Source organism: Ursus americanus, chromosome 2, assembly GCF_024610735.1.
Source record: "Ursus americanus isolate L20-20 chromosome 2, mUrsAme1.1.p, whole genome shotgun sequence".
NCBI lineage: Eukaryota > Metazoa > Chordata > Mammalia > Carnivora > Ursidae > Ursus > Ursus americanus.
In genome coordinates, this window is record NC_142128.1 from 44,320,654 (window position 1) to 44,339,528 (window position 18,875).

The following is an 18,875-nucleotide window of genomic DNA, read 5'->3' on the forward strand; positions in this document are numbered from 1 at the left end:
CCTGGGGATGTAATCTACAGTATGGTGAGTATAGTCAATAATATTGTACCATATATTTAAAAGTTGCTAAAAGAGTGGATCTTAAAAGTTCTCATCACAAGAAAATAAAAAATTATAACTATGCGTAGGGATGGATATTAACTAGACTTATTGTTAAAAAAATCCAAACACCTTGGAAAGGTTTATCAGTCTCTCCATCATCTGGCTCTCACCATTTGGCTTCTGCCCCATAGCCCTCCTGACATCATTTTGTTCTCCCCTTCTGCCATGGGTTAATACCCCTTCTTCCAGGAAGCCCTCCATAACTCTCTAGCTTCCAGGTATTCCACAACATTCTCTGGACTTCCCCTACCAGAGAACTCACCAGAAGTCTTCTGGGATGACCTCATCAGTGTTTTCCACACTGTATAGAAAGCTCTGCAAAGACCAGTCAGGACTGTCTTGCTCCCCTGACATCCCCACAGGCTTCCAAAACTTCTGACGCAGAGTAGCGTCTCATGAAGACCGCCTGAGTGAACGAACGCACACTGCTTTTCTTGTGAATGACTCAGTACTTCAGTCTGGCATTTCTCTGAATTCCCTATGAATCATGACTGAATTTGTATATGTAAAATGACCATAATTAAGAGTTATTGACTGAATTAAAGGAGAGGAAGCAATTAGAGTGATTTATCCCTGAATTCTCCCATAGCATAAGTTAATTTGAAGGAAAGGAATTACTGAATGAAAACCTAGAAACCAAGAGCAGTTTCGTGGTGTGACCTGAACGCCTCGTGGAGAAAAAGCTTTAATGGACATGGCGCTCTGGGCCGGTGAGACTACAAAAAAGACCATTTACAGCAGACCAGAAGGGTCCTGAAGGGTCAACCTGGAAACTCCGCAGCAACACGTATTTTAGCTAAGGAACCAAGAGGAGGAGGATTTGGAATAGGCAGTGCTGGGGACTAAATCCAGATTTGAGGGACTGCTAAATACGACATCTCATAATCGGGACAAAGTTGGTTTCCATAGCAACTATACTTCCCATGCCTTTAACCAATGATCTATTTCTTACTAATGCTCTTCCAGGTAGGTCTAACATTTTATTCTTTGTTCATATATGGACACAGACAAGGCTTACAGACAACAAATGTACTGAAACAGGGCAGATGTGGTCTCTGGCCAAAACCGAGTCAGAAAAGAACGCATCTTTGTGTTCCTGCTTTAACACACAAGTGAGGAACGTACAGGAGCATCTAAGAAGCGGAGCTCACATACCAGGGGGAAATGCCATCTGCGAGAACGTGGACTTTCCAGAGAAGGGAGTCTAGAGTTTGCGCTGGAAAAACCCAGCCGGTGATGTGGCGCGGGCCTTCCAGCAGGTGGCGCCCCGAAACAATCGATGCAAAACACGGGCGCCGACGTCCCGAAGTCACGTCTACACTAATCATCTTCCTTTCGAGAGCTCTGCATGCTGCTCACACGCTCGGGAGACTGTGGAATCCATGTCCTCTGTAAAACATACACACACATGCGCAGAGACACATTCCTCTGCTAGACAGCCGGGTAGCAACAGCACTATATTATGCAAGCAAACATTAACGCGGGTGTACAAATATGCCCGTAGACGTATGCGAAGTGAGTCTGTTTCTCAGGGCCAATCCATCTCCTCCAAACGGGCCTTGGAAACCGTCCAGTAAATATTCCACACGTCTCCACAATGACTAACCTGACGTTCCACGTTCTCTACGTTCTCTCCAAACACCCAACGCCCTCCTCTTCCCATCGCCCCTGAAGATGACACGACACCTTGATTTAAAGGAAGGAGGGGGCCTTGCAGGACGAGGAGGAGCCACCTCGGGGGTCAGATGCAATCTCTTCTGTTCCCGACCTCGGGCGGGCCAGCCCGCACCTGCGCACGCCTGCATTTCACGCGGTCCCCGCTGCCGAGAAAGGCACACCGGCCAGCTTCCCCAAGGTACCCCTTCGCGGGTACGCTGCTTCTTATTCCCCTCCCTCCACCTTCTCACAGACCCTGGCTACCACCCGTGCTTCGCTTCTCTCTCTCTAGAATATTCAGACTCTCCTTCGCCATGACTTCCTTCCCTGTGGATTTCAAGGGGCTCAAGTCTCTGCCGCTAAAACACGAACTCAGTGGGACGGTCTGAGCCGGTCACTGTCCAGGCGGAGCGATGGCTCCGGGAGGGTTCACCATCCCATCCCATCCCATCTAGTTGGTTTACGTGTGAAAGTGTCCGTAATTGGACATTTTAAAGAAAACAAAAAAGGTCATTCTTGTTTGGCGCCCCTGCCTTCCCGCTCATCAGCTTCTCTGCCAAACTTCTGAGAGTTGCCTCAACCTGGTCGCCTCCCTCACGGCTGGGCTGCCGTCCGCTCCCGTCTGGTTTCTTGCCCTGACGCTCCACAGACACCCAGACCGCTCCCACCACCGACTTCCATGCCACTTAATCTAATGTCGACTTGGGTTATGACCATTCTGGACATGGCAGTAACACGTGGCGCCCCGCCACGGCCCCTCCGTGGACACTCCCTGGGCTTTGGCGGTGGTGCGGTTCTGCTCTCCGTCCTACCCCTCCTGTACGACTTCGCTTTCTCTCCTCAATGTTGGCCCCCTCACTCTGCACCTTCCGCCAGCCGGCCTCATGCAGACGTCTGGCTCCCAACATGCAGAGGACTCCCCAGATCAGATCGCCAGTTCAGACCCGGGTCCAGCTCCCGACCTCACACACACCCGACGTCTCTTGGAGATCTCCAGAGCACCTCCAGAAGAGAGGCCCAAAGCTGGGCTCACCTTTTTCTGCCCTGAACCTGCTCTTTTTACCTGTTCCTTATCTTGGTCAGTGGGACGCGAGCCAGAAATCGTGGCGCCGTCCTGGGCAACTTCTTCCTCTTTCTGCCGTTTCCACTCTGTCACCAAATCCTGCACGTTTCGGCTCCTACACATCCCTACACCCCAGCTTCTCCGCTCTGTCTCCATCACCCTCCCCGGAGCTGCGCCACGCCCCACAGCTAGCCACTCTCCTTCAGCTCTGGCATCTCCCAGGCGCCTTCCAGGCTGTTCTCTGAGCTGCAGTGAAAGCCATCTTCCTAAAATGCAAATCTAATCATGCAATCTTTGGCTTAAAATCTCCAGTGGTTTCCCTCCGTCTTTCAGAAAAGGACAAATCCCGCTAGAGTTCCTACGCAGCCGTGTGGGGTCAGGCTCTCTCCGACTCTGCATCTCTCTCTGACTCCACTTACGCCACCTTCCACCTCCCTATCCCTGGTGAGACCACCCCGCCTCTCCTTCTCTGTTCTCTCTGCCACCGTGACACCTTGAGCTCCCTGGTCCTCGGTCCGGAAAGCTCCTTCCTCCTTCGTTCTCTGCCTCGCCATTTCCCACTGATCTTTTGGACTCTACTCCAGAGCCACTGCCTGGAAGAAGCTTCCCGGCCTGTCCGAAGGGCTCAGCTCCCCCGCCTCAGACCTGCCTGCCCTGTGGATCACCCCTTTACTCACAGCCCGATTTTCTGTGTGAGCACCTGTGTCTTCTGCTCGTCAGTGTGTCCCAGGACCTAGTTCAGTGCTTGGCACATAGCAGGTATTCAATAAATGTTTGTTGAGTGAGTAATGAAGTCGTGCGCATTCCCTGCCAGGTTTCCAGCCCCTTAACCTGTCTCGGGACTATCTCCCCCTTCATCTCTGAGTGGGTGCTCAGAGGTCACAAGCTCATTTTTAATATTAATTTATTTCTTTTCTTTTATAACTGGGGTATGCCAGGCACCCATGTGGGGCACGCCAGGCAACACTTTTACTATCAGATTCAAGGTCAGCTAATTATTTTTGTACTTAAAAAGTGCAGCTATAAGGAAGTAGAACCAAAATTTGTACTAGAATGTAGCGTAAAGTGTTAAGACTTCAGGGAAATGCCGTGCTTGGTGAAAGCCCCTTAGCCTTTGTTCCTAACACCTGGGGGTCAGCAGTCACTCTCCTCTGCTGTTAGGAGCACGCCTAAGTACAAAAATTTTGAAAACACTGTTAGAAGTTTGTACATAATCAGAAAAGAAAAAAGTTTTGTATTCCTTCAAAATAAATAAAATTGGTTCTAAATTGTCTGCAATTCTGGACGCAGCCATTTCTCTCCTCCAAAGTGGCCCATAGATGTAGGAAAAGAAAGAAAAGATTATGAGGGGCTGTTAGTGATTCCCAGGTGACACTCCTCCCAGACTCAGGAGGGAGGTGGGTCTGCGGGAGGAACGCTCCCAGGAAGGGCCCTGGCCAGGAGCCGGGAGCCACACTCTGGGCTCCCCTCCCCACACCATGCGGATGGACTTGCCTCATGCCTGCTTTAAAGCCTGGCACTGCTCGCCAAAGAGGCTTCACAGGGGCCTCTCCACAGGCCTGTGGAGGCTTTTCCCCAGGCTGCACGAGGATCCCTGCACAGTCTCCATGCTCAGCCCCAGAGAGAAAGGCGGGGCCCCCACAGCAACTGCAGGGAGCAGACGTGGTCTCCGAGGGTAACTGTGCTTCTCTACTCCCCCTGGCACTCCACGATACCCAGGCATTTCCAAGGGACAGCGACATGTGGCCGGTGGCCAAGTCCCCCACATCCTCACCACGGTCTCCAGGAAACCAGCCTAATGGCTGGAACACTGTCCACAAACAAAGGAAGCAGCAAGTGTTTTGGCCCCTACTGTGTATCTAACCATCCAGACACTTTGACATTTTACCTTATTTAATTCTAGGTATTATTCGGCTCATCGCTAGATGAGGAAATCAGGGCTCAAGAGGCCTAGTGCAAGCTCGGGTCATACAGCTAGCAAACAGCAAGACCTCAGACCAAGTCCCAAGTCCGCTGTCCCCAGGCTGTCACCTCCTCCACTGAGCTTGCGGTTCCCATGCCTCGTATCATATCCATGTCCCACCACCGCTCTGTCGAGGGACCCCTCCTCAGAGTTCTCAGTGAAACAGCATCACCATCACAGAAGCAGAAAGATCCCGCTCCTAGGGAGGGCACAGCGAAGTTTACAGACATCCTGTTCCATGATAATTTATAGAAATGACTGAGGACGTAAACACCGAAATAATGTTTGGGGGAGAGTAAGTTCCATTTGCTACGGCTTTTAAACACAACAAAACACACATTTTTGCTAGTAGGTGACAACCATTGTAATGGCAATAAATAAAACTAATTAGTTCTCAGACAAAATGTAAGTGACCCATGCCAGCTCAGCTCTTCAGAGATAATAAATCACTTTTCCGGGCGGATATTGTGATAAAACCCTCCACGGCTGGTGGCACCAGCACCACTACTTGGGAACCACGGTGCCTCACCTCGCGGCTTCTAGAAGGCTTTGCATCCAGCAGACCTGCAAACAAGCCCCTGTCCCAACCACGCTGTTCTTCACCCGCAGGCAAAATTACCCTTGTAACATGTAAATGAGGTTCCAATACTCCTCTGCTCAAACCCACTGATGATTTCCACTAACACGAAGGAAAGCCTGACCTACAAGCCTCAAGCCAGCACTGGCCGGTGGGTCTGGAATTGCCCCGAGGAAGCGTTTTGAAAATCTGGTGTAATTTTTGTTTTGCTAAAGACCGGGCACACGACTAGCTGTAGAGAGGAAGGGTACCTGGGGCTTGCGTGTCCTGTCCTGCAAGGGACAGGTGCATTTCGGGTAATGCAGACTCGCCTCGTGTTGTGCACTTCTTTTGAATGACCTACTGAAAAGCTAGCTGTTGGTATCTGGGCCTCGAATCTAACTTGTTTTTACATATAAATACAGAGAGCTTTCTGCATGGTTGAAAACGTCCTAAAATATCCATGAATGCAAAACGCCGCAATATTGGCGAGAAGATTGGATTTGTCTGGATCACAAATTTATCGACAGCGTTCACCAGTTTGGAAAGTCGCAGCACTGCTGGTACACGTCATCCCTCGTGATAGCTGAGTCGACCAGGAGGCACACCTGCAGTGCTCTGCACACATGTATTCCCGGCCGTCGCTCGGAGGGTGATTCGTCGTGTCGGTACAAGACGGCTAGTGTAGTGTACAAATCAGTTATTACAAACTGATTCCCTTTTATTGTTGTCTTCTATTACAATGAGGATATTATGTTGATTTAATTTTGTGCACAGGACGCTTACGTGACCTATGAATTTCATTGCTGGAAAGTAAAGCAAGCAAATACTGGCCTGACTTTACAAGGCCAAGTTGGGCGTGACGGGGCCGAGGGCGTCACCCTCTGGGACGTGCCCCATATTAATGTCTGAACCAGTCTCCCCATCTCTCCCTCCACCCCAACCACACTGACCTTGGTGCTGTCCTCCAAAGCCATCTAGCTGGTGCCCACTTGAGGGTCTCTGCTCTGGTTCTTTTTCTGTTTGGAATGTCGACCCTCTGGGTCTAATTGATCTCTCTGGTTTCACTCATTCTTCACCTAAACGTCTCCTCCTCTGAAAGTCTTCTGTGATCACCATGCCTCACATGGGTCTACCTCTTATCCTCAGTTAAGTTCCTCCCACTGGTACCTCTACCTACAACAATATCATAATGGTACCTGCCCATCTCTCCTTTATCCCTGCCACAGGAACACGCACCCACCGTGGGAAGCAGGCGATACTATTGTGGATCATGGGCCCTAGGACATGGCCGGTGGCAGGAAGCAGGAGCCCGATGACTATTTGTAAAGCGCGTGAATTAACGCATGTGTTCCTGATTCCTGGAAGCTACATTTCTTTCTCTCCCATCTACATAATTTATAGCCAATCTAAGTCAGCATTAATTCTTTAAACATATCCATCAAATGCCTACCATATTTCAGGCACTGAGAATACAATAATAAATAAGGCACATCTTGCCCGCATACCTTGTAATCAATGACCAGCTCGAGGACTGCTGAAGCATTTGAGTCCTCCAGTGAAGTGACTTTATAAAAAAAACAACAACAGCAATTTCTATTGTACATGCTAAGTATCATTACAATACAGAAATTATGATATTCATAAATCAGAAGTTATGTCTCATGTATTAAGAAGAAAGCTAATATCTCATAAAGAAATTTTTACCAATGTGAGAAATCTTGCCCCCAGTGCTTGTGATATCCTTCTCCAAGTCCCTAGGACACCACTCCTCAGAGCTTGGGGTAGCTGGAGACTGGCTGACATGTGAGTATGTGGAAGCTTCCAGTTCCCTTGAGTGGTAGAGTTAGCAGGGACCTCTACCTACCTGGCCGAGACGCAGCTCCCAGCTAAGACACAGGGGAAGCGTCCACTCTCTGAAGGAGTCCACCAGCTGGAAAGTTCAGTCCATCCTCTTTCCTGGGGCAGCACAAGTCAGCGTCAGCCCCAGCTGATGGCCCACAGCCGCCCTGGGTGCGCTGGACAGGGACTGACCGTTCGGGCCCATTCCTTTCCTCACTTCACAGCCAGACACCTTTCCTGCACACGGAGGAAACAGAACACAGAGCTAACACAGCATATGTCTCTATGCAGAGCCACACCACGGACTTTCTCATCATTTTCCCATCTGGAGGACATATAAAACAACCTTGTGGTTACAAGTAAGCAGCTCAAGTTCAGGGAGGTTTTCTTAAGCCAAGGTCTTCGAATTCCAAGGTCTACAATGGAACCGATTGGCTGCAATCAGGTATGGGGGCTGTCCACGGGCTTCAGTCCTCACTGGTAGCGAGCCTCACCTGAGCAGCTGCCTACACTGAATCCTCATCAAACATTTCAACAAATCGCAGTTCAGTGCCCCCTGGGACACACATCCCCTCCCTGCTTCACCCCCAACCTCCCACCCCCACAATGTCATGGAGCTCTTATTCCTAGAAAGCTTCTAGAATTGAGCAAACCTTGGAAAGGGTCATAATGAATTCATACCCTTGCCCCGACCTTGAGCACCCTCCCTACTTCTCACTGTGAGCAGCCCTGTTCCAATAGAATGATGAAGGGGAGCCAGAATGAGGGAGTGTTCTGAGCTTGGTTGGAAAAGGTGGCATGCCGCTTTGCCAAACTCCCTCCCCACCCCACCCCACATGCACCAATTTTTCCTCTCAGACCAGAGTTTAAAGCAAAAATATCTAGGATAGGCAGAGCTAACAATGAAAGAAAGACTCCAGAAGGGTCTGCCCAGGGATTTCTGGTCCACCCTGGTATCTTCCAAAGGGCACATCCACGGGGCTGGTGGGGGAGAGTTAATATCGGAATTGAGGTTCTACCAAAAGAACTCAAAGGTAAAGCTTTGTGGGCTCTTAAATGCAAGAATGTTAAGTCCCTTTAAAGCACCCCAGTACTTCGAAGGAGTTCAGGAGCTTCCGTTGGCTACAAAATGTGCGGGCGTCCTAAGGGCAGAAAACATCAGCCTCCCACCCGAGTCCCCCTATCTGCCCTGTCAGTTCCCACCTCTTGGCAGGGCTTGGTGGAACCCTGTGTGGACCGGCCCCCTTGCCCCACGCCAGCTTCCTAGAGCCTGAGTGCAAGGCTGTGTCCGCTGGGTGCCCGTGCAGAGCCCCACGTGGGAGAGATGCTGACGCCCCAGCAGAGGCAGGAGAGGTGTGTGTCTCAGGTTTCCTGGGTTCACCTGGGGTGGAGGTCGCTTCCTGGGATGGCCTGCTCCCTCTAGCTCATAGGCTGGAGGCCGTACTCTGCAAGTGAGAGAGAGAGCCAGACCAGCCCAGAATAGAACCCCAAGCTCCCAATCTTGCTGAATATGGCTATTAGATGAGGCAGGGAAGGAGAGCAGAAGTGAATGCAGGACGAGAACGGGGTGAGGAGATGTCTTGTTGGAAACGGGGAATTATGGACCTAACCGCCCCCCCCCCCCACCCTCTGAGCTTGTCCTGCAAGCAGGAAAGGCTTCCAGCTTGTCACAGGAGCGTGAGACCTTTGAGTTTCCCGGGACAAGTTCATCTGCCACTGAGAATTCGTGTGTGCAGTTTATTCCACTGAGACAAAGAGCAAGGAGTGCATCTCACTCACAGATTAGAAAGGGAGTGATAAGCTTCAGCATGAAAAGACCCAGGAACGACAAAGATGGTGAATAAACTGTTCTCTGCACGACCCCATCCGTCTCCTGACTCACCCTGGGCGAGGGGGCCCTTACCTTAGAGGACAGCAGGACATTTCCTCGTGGACATGTGGGTCAGTCTGCCTTTTCATGTTCTCGGAGAAGGAGGGAACCACCATGGTCCCAGAACCCATGGCCTGGCACCCCGGTCCCTGTGTGCCAGTGATTCTCCTGGGAAGCAAAGGATTCAAAGGCTGTGTCAGTCGGCTGAGCAGAGACAGGCAGCAGACATCTGAGCCTTCGCCAGACAATGAAAATCCATAAAGGAGGAACAGAGAAAGAATGAAGGGGGAGGGTAGAGAAAAGGAGAGGAGGTCCAGGATTCCCAAGGAAAGGGGTTTCCTTTCTCTTCCCCAGAACCTCTGGGGACAGATAAATACAATTACCAACCTAGCATGACAGCTCACAAAATAAAAGAGGCACCTGCCAGGTGACCATCTCTGCCGGGACTCGAACCCGGAACCTCTGGATTAGAAGTCCAGCGCGCTCGTCCATTGCGCCACAGAGACCTCACCACACACACAGCATCAGCACCAGAACTGAAAAAGCACATACCTTCTGCATCACCAGCCATCTCGGCATCCTGCTCCGGAGCGGTGGGGGGGCAGGGACAGCTGGAAAATCTGGAGTGGAGATCCACCCGCCGGCTCCGCCAAAGCTTTTCTCAACACTGTGGGTCCTGGGTCCTTGGGGGATTGGAGGAATGGGGCGGTAGTCATTTTCAGCACCTAGGAGCTCCGATGGGGTGGGATGGAGCTGGAGCCTTTGCTCCTTCCTCTCCAGCCCTGAGGGAGGATACAGGGAAGTCTGTCTATTCTCATGCTAATTAAGCAGAGTGCACCCAGCCCCGGGAGCAAACGGAGCCGGCTCTCCCGCCACCCCTCTCCCTCACTGTGGTTTCATCCCAGTCCCGCGACTCTCAGATCGGGGCTGGGCAAAGCTGGGGATTCAGGAAAGCCCTCCTTCCCCGAGACAAAGGAGCTGCTCCCGTATAGAAGCCCTGTGAACGGCGGTGGCTGCACAGCCAGGCGGGGAAGCCGGGCTCGGGGGACTGGTCCATCTCTCCGCTGTAAGAGCTGCATCTGTCAAGCCCCGGGAGGTGATACCCAGAGTCTGATGGGATGTGCCTTCAACATCTTCGCTGGAATTATGGATGGGGAGGAGACGGAAGAGTGGTGAGTGTGTGTTTGTGTGTGTGTGTGTGAGAGAGAGAGAGAGAGAGAGAGGAGGAGAGAGAGGGGAAGGGAGGGAGGGAGGGAGAACATACAGGGAGGAGGGTAAGAGTGGCAGCTCCCTAATGAAATGCAGGTGGTCCTCACACAGCCCTCTGGGAACACCTACCTGCCCCCTTCCCCCAAGCTCCCTAGCTCCAGAGCTGCCATTCTTTCTTCCCAGGACTGCCTAATTTAAAGAATGAGGGTTTCTCAGCTGCTGGGCTTGCCAGAGGCATCCCAGGAGAATCAAATTGGCCAGCCCTCCATAACCATATATAAAGACCTCCATGCCCAGCCCAGATCCAAGAAAACAGTTCCTATGTTTCAAAGCCTCCTTGAGAAGATGCAACCCCTAATCCCTGTTGGTTGTAGTTTCCACTGTGCTGGTTCTCCTGAATGTCTAATCCAAGTCCTTCCTGCTTCACCTTCTGCTCTTTCTCCCGTTTGATTGCCAGACGCGCCAGAGGACAATTGGCCTCTATGCTCCCAATGACAGTGCATTGATTTAAAGACTGATTCAGTGTTCGCCAGCCCACTCCCACTTACAAGGTTACAATAAAAGCAGAGAGCTGATGCAGACTCCCTCCTCCTCCCTCTCAGTTTGTGCTTCTGTGGTCCACTGCCCCGGACACCGCCAACTGACTCCAATCACAATTCAAGACAGTTCCTTCTAACCTGTGAGACCAGCTGATGGCCAAGTGAGGAACAGGACCGCACAAAGTGCCTGAAGGCCCTTAGAACTCGAAGACTCACACTTCCCTGCCTGTTCAGCTCACACAGCCCCAAGAATGAGATCTGGGCAAGAGCAGGACCAAGTGCTTCAATCAGGTCAGGGGGCAAGGAGAAGACTAACACCCGGGGGAAAGCAGCCACCCCAACCAAGCACGTCTTCCCTCTGGGACCCAGAGCCAGAAGCTCACAATAAGGAAACTGATGGTGCGTCTATACTGAACATAAAGAAAAAGGGCACAGAACAGGCTTTTCTTAATCTGTCTACCCCGGACCACTCCAAGAACCTGCCACACGGAACCCAGTACTGGCCAGATATTGCATTAGTTGGGGGACTAGTAACAAGATGTCAGTCAAGGGACAAGTCAGGAGGTCCATGTGCCTATAAAGGAAAGTTCAACCCCGTATGCCAGCCAGGATCCACCTCGAAGGAAAACAGGCTCTCAGGACACGTCCCAGTAGGCTCAAAGTTCTCTTAGATGCAGACACAAGCCCCCTGATCTTCAGAAAGATGTTGTCCTACATCCAAGAAATCTATCTGTCCCAAGCTTTGCCCAGAGCTCATTGCGGCTGAAGAGATCACATGTTCTCCACACCCTGAATGAAGAGTCCCAGCTCCCCAGCGCCTTCCAAGAGCCTCATTCATTGCCCGCAATGTTCTCTCTTGGCACTGGGGATACAACGATGAGGGAAAATAAGGACACAGTCCCACCCTCCAGGATCCTGTAAGCAAATCCTAGTGCAGGAACTACTCTGAAAGGTGTATGGGAGAAAAAGACAAAATCAATCTTACTGCCCACCAGATAAGGTGCCCAGGTTCCAAGTGTGCCCAAAGACCCTAACTCTTGAAGCAGAAAGACCCAGCTGCAAAGTCAGCAGCAGCTCACTTGCCTCAAAACCCTGTGAGAATTCACTTCTCCGCCTTCCACGTCCCCATGATAAATTAGGGGCGATAAGAAGTGCTACGGTTACAGATGAGCTGAGTCTTCCAGTGCAGGTGCTGCCATCCCCTTCCTGCCTCTACCCCATGCGTTACAAGTCTTGACTCTGTTGCCTGAGTCCCCTCCTTCCTCTTGAATAACCTCCCTTGGTCTTTCCCTCACCCCCACAGCAATCTACCCATTCCAGCAAGAAAACTCTTCCTGGGACCCCTTATACTCATTAATCTATATCAACAAAAGTCCTCTGGACTGCCCAAGGGCTTTTTTCAAATAAGAGATCTCTGACGTATCTTGTTTCACTTTATCATCCATGAATCAGCGAAAGCTTCTTGAAAAGTGTGAATGATGTGTCTAAGTGTGGTTTTTAATTTAAAAATAAGGAGGGAAAGAATCAAAGAAAGTGGTAGCTTTAATGAGGCAGGGAAGGTGAGGTTAAGTCATTCAAAATGATTGAAGACAGCACGTCTTTTTCTTCTTTGAAACTAGGTGTGCCATTTCTGTTTATGCTTACCCTAACGAGATGACTACATTCACTTCCAAAAATTTTCTGTACTGATTTAATTCTCCAAAGATGTGTGACTCAAGCATTGCTCATGCCTCTGACTAAATACCACTTTTTGACCCCACAGACAAACTGGTGATGCTCATACATTTCATTCATAAAGTGTTGCTGGGATACATATGATAAATGTCAAAAAAAAACCATTCCCATTGGCCCAGGCACAAATACGATTAAATCCTACACCCTACTGTGGTCTTACTCACAGCTTCCCTAGGGGACCTATCTCAACCAGCCTGTGTTTTAAATGCTAAGGGATTTAGATGGAGTAAGACCATGAACTAGACATTTGGACAACACAGCCTTAGACATAAAATACATGATAGTCTCATCTTCCAGGGCCTGCCATGTCCCAAACCTTATTCATTCACATCCACTGTGGACACATCCTCTAGAAGTGGCTTCCATACACCATCTTCTGTGCCCCCAGTGACCACTAGCTTCCTCTAACTTTTTCTGCACTCCCTCCCAACCCCACCCACTCCTCTGCTAAGCACCTCTCAGGAGGCTGAAAAGGAGCTCTGTGACATCTGTCCTAGGGAGCCAGGCCCACTCGGCACAACTAACAGATGTTCAGCTCCTAATTCCCCATCCCTTAAAGAAGGGCAGCGTGGCCATCCCTCTGAAACAAAGGTCCCTCCGTTCTTTTCCAGACTTTTTGTCCTCCTGGGGCCTCGCCCTGTGCTCATTTGTCTCTTCTTCTCATGCATTTTTCTAACGCATCATAATGAGGCATTTATGTTCCTAAAGCCTTTTGTTTCCTTCCTTCCTCAGCTGAGGAACCTGGCTGAAGATTGTTTATTCCCTCCCGGTCCCTTTTCCTATCCTCTAAGAAAGAAGAAGTGAGATGATGCAGGTAATTAGTGGGCTTGAGAGTCAAGACAAAGGAGGACAAGGGAGGGCAAATTCTACCTGAATCAGAACATCCTACATTCCAGGTCTAGCCCAGCACAATGGGTTGCTCACAAGTCTCCCCAGAGGTAGACCTGAACCCAATCTGCCCTGACAATGGGCTGCACCTGCAGCACTAGCCAAGGTCACAACAGAGTCCACGCAGAGCTCCATGCCCAAGGGAGTCTGAGGAATGGTGAAGAAACTGGGGATGGAATCTTCCTGTTTGCCTCTCTGTTCCTCCCTCTCGGCCTCCTCTAGGAAACCGTCTAGAGAATTCTAGAGAGTGTGCTCCAAGGATGTAAACTCTCTATTTGCTCAAGAAGCATGAGGAAGCCAGCAGTGTTTAATGAAGGGACAGGCAGTGGGCTCGCACGTCCCACCAGATCTTTCTGGGAATTTGGAGGGAGATGTTCTCTCTGCTTCACTCCAATTCCCCAACAAGTGAGTTAATTCCTGGTGCAACCCCTCCAGCTTAACACCCCCTTTTCCTCTTTAGAATCCAGGCTCTCTCTCTACGCCTATAGTCCTGACCCCAAGCCACCATCCTTGTGTGTGTTCAGTATTAGCTCCCCAGTCCCATCTTTTTGTTGTGTCTTCTTGCCACCCCCTCAATCTCCCCATTCTCCTGCAGGGCAGGCACATCACCTGGGTCACATCCTGACTTGGATGCCCCCCCCCACCCCGTCCTCACCTCTCCGTGCTCTTGTCCATTTTTCTTCTCCCCACTTTCCACATGTAGCTGGCATTCCCTAATCCTTCCCCATGGGGGCTATCCTCTGACATGTCTAATTTCTTGGCCACACCCCCATCCATTTTCATCTGGGGTCTGTCTATTCCAAACACTACCGTCAACATCACCGTTCCTGGTCTCGGGCACACTCAGCCCTCTGCTCCTATCTCGGGCCCAGCACTGCTGGCCATAAGGCTCTCTGAGTCTCCCAGGCCTCCCAGCTCCTCCGCCCTCACTCGCTGAGCTCTGTGCTTTGCCACTTGCTCTGAAGTCTTGGTATGCTCGCTCCTTCACTATCAGGCCCTCTCTTCCCTTTCTCTAGATTTCATTCTCCAGATCTCTTTACTTTCCCCCCAGCCTTTTAGTCCAGATCTCTCCTGCTTCCCAAATCTTAAGTCCATAGGACCTGTTCTTCTGAATCTCCTTTCACCCCATCCATACAGAGCCAGATTCCTGTCCAGAATGACCTGCTGGTCCTTCCCATTGCCTAGTTCACCTCCACACATCCGAGGAGCTTCCTGCTCGACCACACCTGTGTCTGCTTGACTTCCTGGCCTGGGGCTCCATGCATGCACCACTGGCTTTAAAACTGGGGGGCCCTGATTGAGCCCTGCTGATGCCCCAGCCCTGAGTGACCATGGGGATGGCCTGGCAACCAGGCTCCCTAGTCTTCACAGACACCACAGGGACCCTGGTCCATAAAAGGGCAGATACTGTAGGCCAGGGGCCAAAGAGTTAGAAGACAGACCTTTAAATGGTCTGTCAATGACTCTGGTCACAGGCCCAGGGGCTCGAGAACATCGGTTGTGCCTAATATTAGGAGTAAAGGGATTTCTTTGTCCTTTAACTGCCTCAGCTCCACTTCCCAGTCAGCCTGGAAGAAGCCTAGAGGAGAACTTCGTAAGTAGACTCTGTCACAGCAAGAGAAGAAAGGTGTTCATCTTTTACAAGGTGTCAGTTTACACAGAAAGTGTGACCAGGAACATCTCAAACCCAGGGACTAAGGTTGACCTTACACAGGGGGCCTCTGTCCGACAAGTCAGAGGAAGGTCTGCACCACCTTCCTTATCCAAGAGCCATTTACTGCCTACGTAGGACTGGTCCTTCTCGAGGCTGTCCCAGCGAGCATTCAGTCCCCACACTGAAGACGGGCTCGAAGGGAAGCATTTCCCTTTGAGTAACCCAGCTAATCTCCAGGCTCAGAGTCCCCTCCTTTAAAAGGAGCTGGACTTCCGCGGTCCTCCCTCATGCTATCCATCAACGAGTCAAAGAAACAGTATAAACAGGAGGCATAACGATGATGGAAGTATTTTTAATTCTTGATCTCTCTTATCATCAGAACTCTCCTAGATTGTGCAAAGAGTGAAGCTCATCACCTCCTTTTACAAAAGGAGAACCTTAGTCAAGGACAGTCAGCATCTGGCCCGAAGTCATCAGCCAGGAAGCAGTGGGCTGACCAGAGCCTCCGGTGCTGCTCTGACCTCTGCCACTGCCACGGGCAGGCGTCCACGGGCGGTGGGCACTGGGAGCAGGATGTCCCATGACACTGGTCTGAGACCTTCCCCTCAAGTCTCTTCCCTGCCCCTGTGATCGAGGGGTGGTGCCCCAGGGGCAGGACAAGAGGGTGTGGGAAGGCCACGGGTGGAGGGCAGGGCTGTGGGCTAAGAAGACAGAGGGCGGCACCCGGTGAGGGTGGGTGAGCCCCAACCCCCCCACCCCATCATCTCCCCTCAGTGGCTCATTCTCCCTTCAGTCACCAAAGGTCAAAGCAGAAGAAACCAATGTCCAGATAAATACAATGCCTCACTCAAGGTCAGTCAGCCGGTCATTCACAGAGCTGCACCCTGTCCCGGGCTTTCTGACTGCCACTTGAGGGCTCTTTTTATGCCACTATGGGGTGACCCCTGTGGGGTCTCCATGAAGAGTATGGGGAAGAGGACGGTATAAGCATACCTTGGTCATCACTGAAAATGAGAAAATCGGAAGGATCAAGTAGGCTCATCTTCAATGTTCAATGAATCACTGAATCACTGAATGTTCAAAACAGAGATTTTAAAATAATTCATTTTTAACCTTATGCATTAGCTGAATTTTTACCATATGATCTTATTACTTTTATAAATTTAAAAAAACTAGTCTGAAGATTAAATTGATAATGCTGAGTGGGTGAATGTTTGCTCTTTATTTTGTATATTTCTGTAGTCTATAATTTTTGTCAACCCTTTCATCTGTAATTACATAGATTAGTAAACTCATGCCCATAGAAATTAAATTACTTATCCAATATTACGAAAATACGCTAACTGCTGTGGTCCGATTGGAAAAAAACAGACTTTAAAGTCAGGATTGACCAAGGTTTGACTCCCAGCTCCGCAGCTTACTGTGTGATGGACAGCACCTCAACGAACCTCTCTGAGGCTCAGATCGCCTGTTCCTTTCAGAATTCACATAAGTAAGCACGCCTGCCCCATGGGGCCATTACAAGGAGTAAATGAGACAAAGGAGGAGAAAACCCCAGGCAGCCTCGTGCCGGGGACTCTGTTTCCATAGAAGGTTCTTGCCCAAGTCACTAAGAGCTTCCTCATAATCAGATTCAAGAGGCTCGCCTCCCCTTTCTGCAGCATTTCACACCAAACCCACCTTCGTTCTTGAGAACTTCCATGACCCTGCTGTCCGTGGCACACCAGCCTCTCCTATTTCTCATCCCCTCCTTCTTTGTCCCCTTCGCCGGGCCTGCCCCTCCTTCCCACACATCAGGGTCCCAAAGAGCAGTGGTTATCAGACACCAGTCAGAATGTCAGCTGCATATCATGAAATAGAAGAGAAGAGAAATGGTAGCATAGGGTAGGACAGGATAGGGCAGTACAGAACAGAACAGAAAACACCAGAAGGTATCAGGCTCTAATAAGACCCTGTATCATTTCCTGAAATATTGTTTCAGTTAAACGTACAGGTATTTTCTGTAGACATGTGTTCTCAGTTACAAGAAAAACTAAATTGATTTCCTCTGTGGGTTGTGGTCAAACACACTGCCCTCAAGTGTGCGTGGCTTCTCTTCTCTTCTATTTTCTCCCTAAATTAGCTGAAAAGACACCCTAGCACAGATTACCAAGTAGGAGCTGAACACGTCCCTCTCCGTACCTGGTGTATTCGGCAACCTTGAAATAACCACCCCTACATGACTCGTGGGCATTTCAATGGTAAAATGTACAAATCTGAAGTTCCATGTCCCTGTAAATCTTCTGCTCTTCAAAATCTACTAATTTGCTTGATGGTAGAACCATCCACCCACTCGTTTATTGGTTTATTTATTCTGCAAATCCGCAAACATGTCCTATATGTCAAGGGATGTGCTAGGCATAGGGAACACAGAGATACTGAAGATGCCATTCCTGCCCTCCGTAAGGTCACCGCCAGAGACAAAAACCAAACAGCTGGGGAGATGCACGCCGCGTGGGCAGTAATAGACCATGTGGGCACTAACCCAGTCCGAGGCTCTAAGGAGGTTTCCTAGAGCCATGGACATAAGCAGTACAAAGGAGGGACAGTTTGTCACCGGAGCAAAAGAAGGGGTGGGTCAGGGAGTGTGTGCGTGCACGGGCATGCGTGTTGGGAAACTAAGGGAGAACGGCGCCCTTAGAGACGACAGCATGATAAAGATACACCCAAAACCCTTGTGTCTGTGTGAGAAACTACAAGAAACGAGGGGTCACTGAAGCCCAGAGTCCCAGGGGAGGGTGGCAGCCCATGGCTGGAAGACCAGATTGGGCAGACCTTCCTATGTCATGTCATTAGCATGCCTTCGCTGTTAATCCGCAGGACATGCAGAGGCAGGGAAGGGTTTTCAGCAAGGGAGAACTGGGATTTGATGTGCATTTCAGAGCGATTGCTCCAGCTGCCCTGCGGTCGATCATTTCCAGAGGGCACAGCGTGGAGGTTTTAGGCCCTCACCAAGGTAAGTCCTAACAGAGGTCCCCAGTCATAGAACTGGCTACACACAGTAAATTGAAAGGACAGGACTGATTTGACAGAAAACAGCACGAGGGTGACAGGACCGGCCACCCGGTCACCTGCGCTAGAAGCCCGGAGTCGGCCGCGACATGGTCTCTAAACCGCACGCTCGCGTCTTATCAGCCACTGTGCCGTGTGAGTCCTGCCCCTCTGCGGCCCTCAGATCCAGCTGCCCCTGGCTCATGCGCAGGCCTACTGGAATCTTTTCATAACCCCTCACGTGTCTATCTGCACCTGGCCTTTCCCCTTCCTTCCTCTGCCACACGGCCGACAGAGCAGTGGTGATTTTTCTGGAAGGAAAACCTGTAGCCCAGAGAAGAGCCTAAAGGCCATCTACAGTCTGATCCCTGCCCCTCTTCTCAGCTTTATTTACTATCATTCCCCACCCACTTCCAACCTTATGCAGCACAAGCCAAAATACTTCTAATTCCCTAAAACACACACACACACACACACACACACACACACACACACACACACACACACACACGGTTCTGGTTGCGCCTTGGTAAGCGCTGTTTCCTCTTTCTGGAAGGCCCTGCCCTTCTCCCATTCCCACGCTCCCACATCCACCTGGAAACCGCTCCTCCTCCTTCAAGACTCAGGTCATTCACCTCCTTTTCTGTAAGATCTTCCCCAACACCCACCTGAATCCCCACAGACTGGAGCCCACCCAGCTTCACACCATGACTGTCCCTGCACACACGCTTCTTGGAGCACAGAGCACACGGCGCTGCCCCCACTGTGC

General features: G+C 50.6%; 1 long non-coding RNA gene and 1 other non-coding gene across 3 annotated transcripts in view; both read right to left on the bottom strand.

Annotated features, from left to right (window-relative positions):
* LOC123783545 (uncharacterized) overlaps positions 1-18,875 on the bottom strand; it is a 96,867-nt gene that overhangs the window by 47,792 nt on the left and 30,200 nt on the right. Inside the window, exons 2-5 of one of the 2 annotated variants that reach the window (XR_006777232.2) lie at positions 9,605-9,735; positions 9,086-9,220; positions 7,208-7,419; positions 1,258-1,491 (exon numbers count right to left, since the gene is read on the bottom strand). This is a non-coding gene — a long non-coding RNA (uncharacterized LOC123783545). Of the gene's footprint in view, positions 1-1,257; positions 7,420-9,085; positions 9,221-9,604; positions 9,736-18,875 lie in introns of both variants that reach the window. The other variant, XR_006777231.2, reaches the window with a different exon arrangement.
* On the bottom strand, positions 9,485-9,558 carry TRNAR-UCU (transfer RNA arginine (anticodon UCU)). The gene has a single exon. It is a non-coding gene; the product is annotated as a tRNA-Arg (tRNA).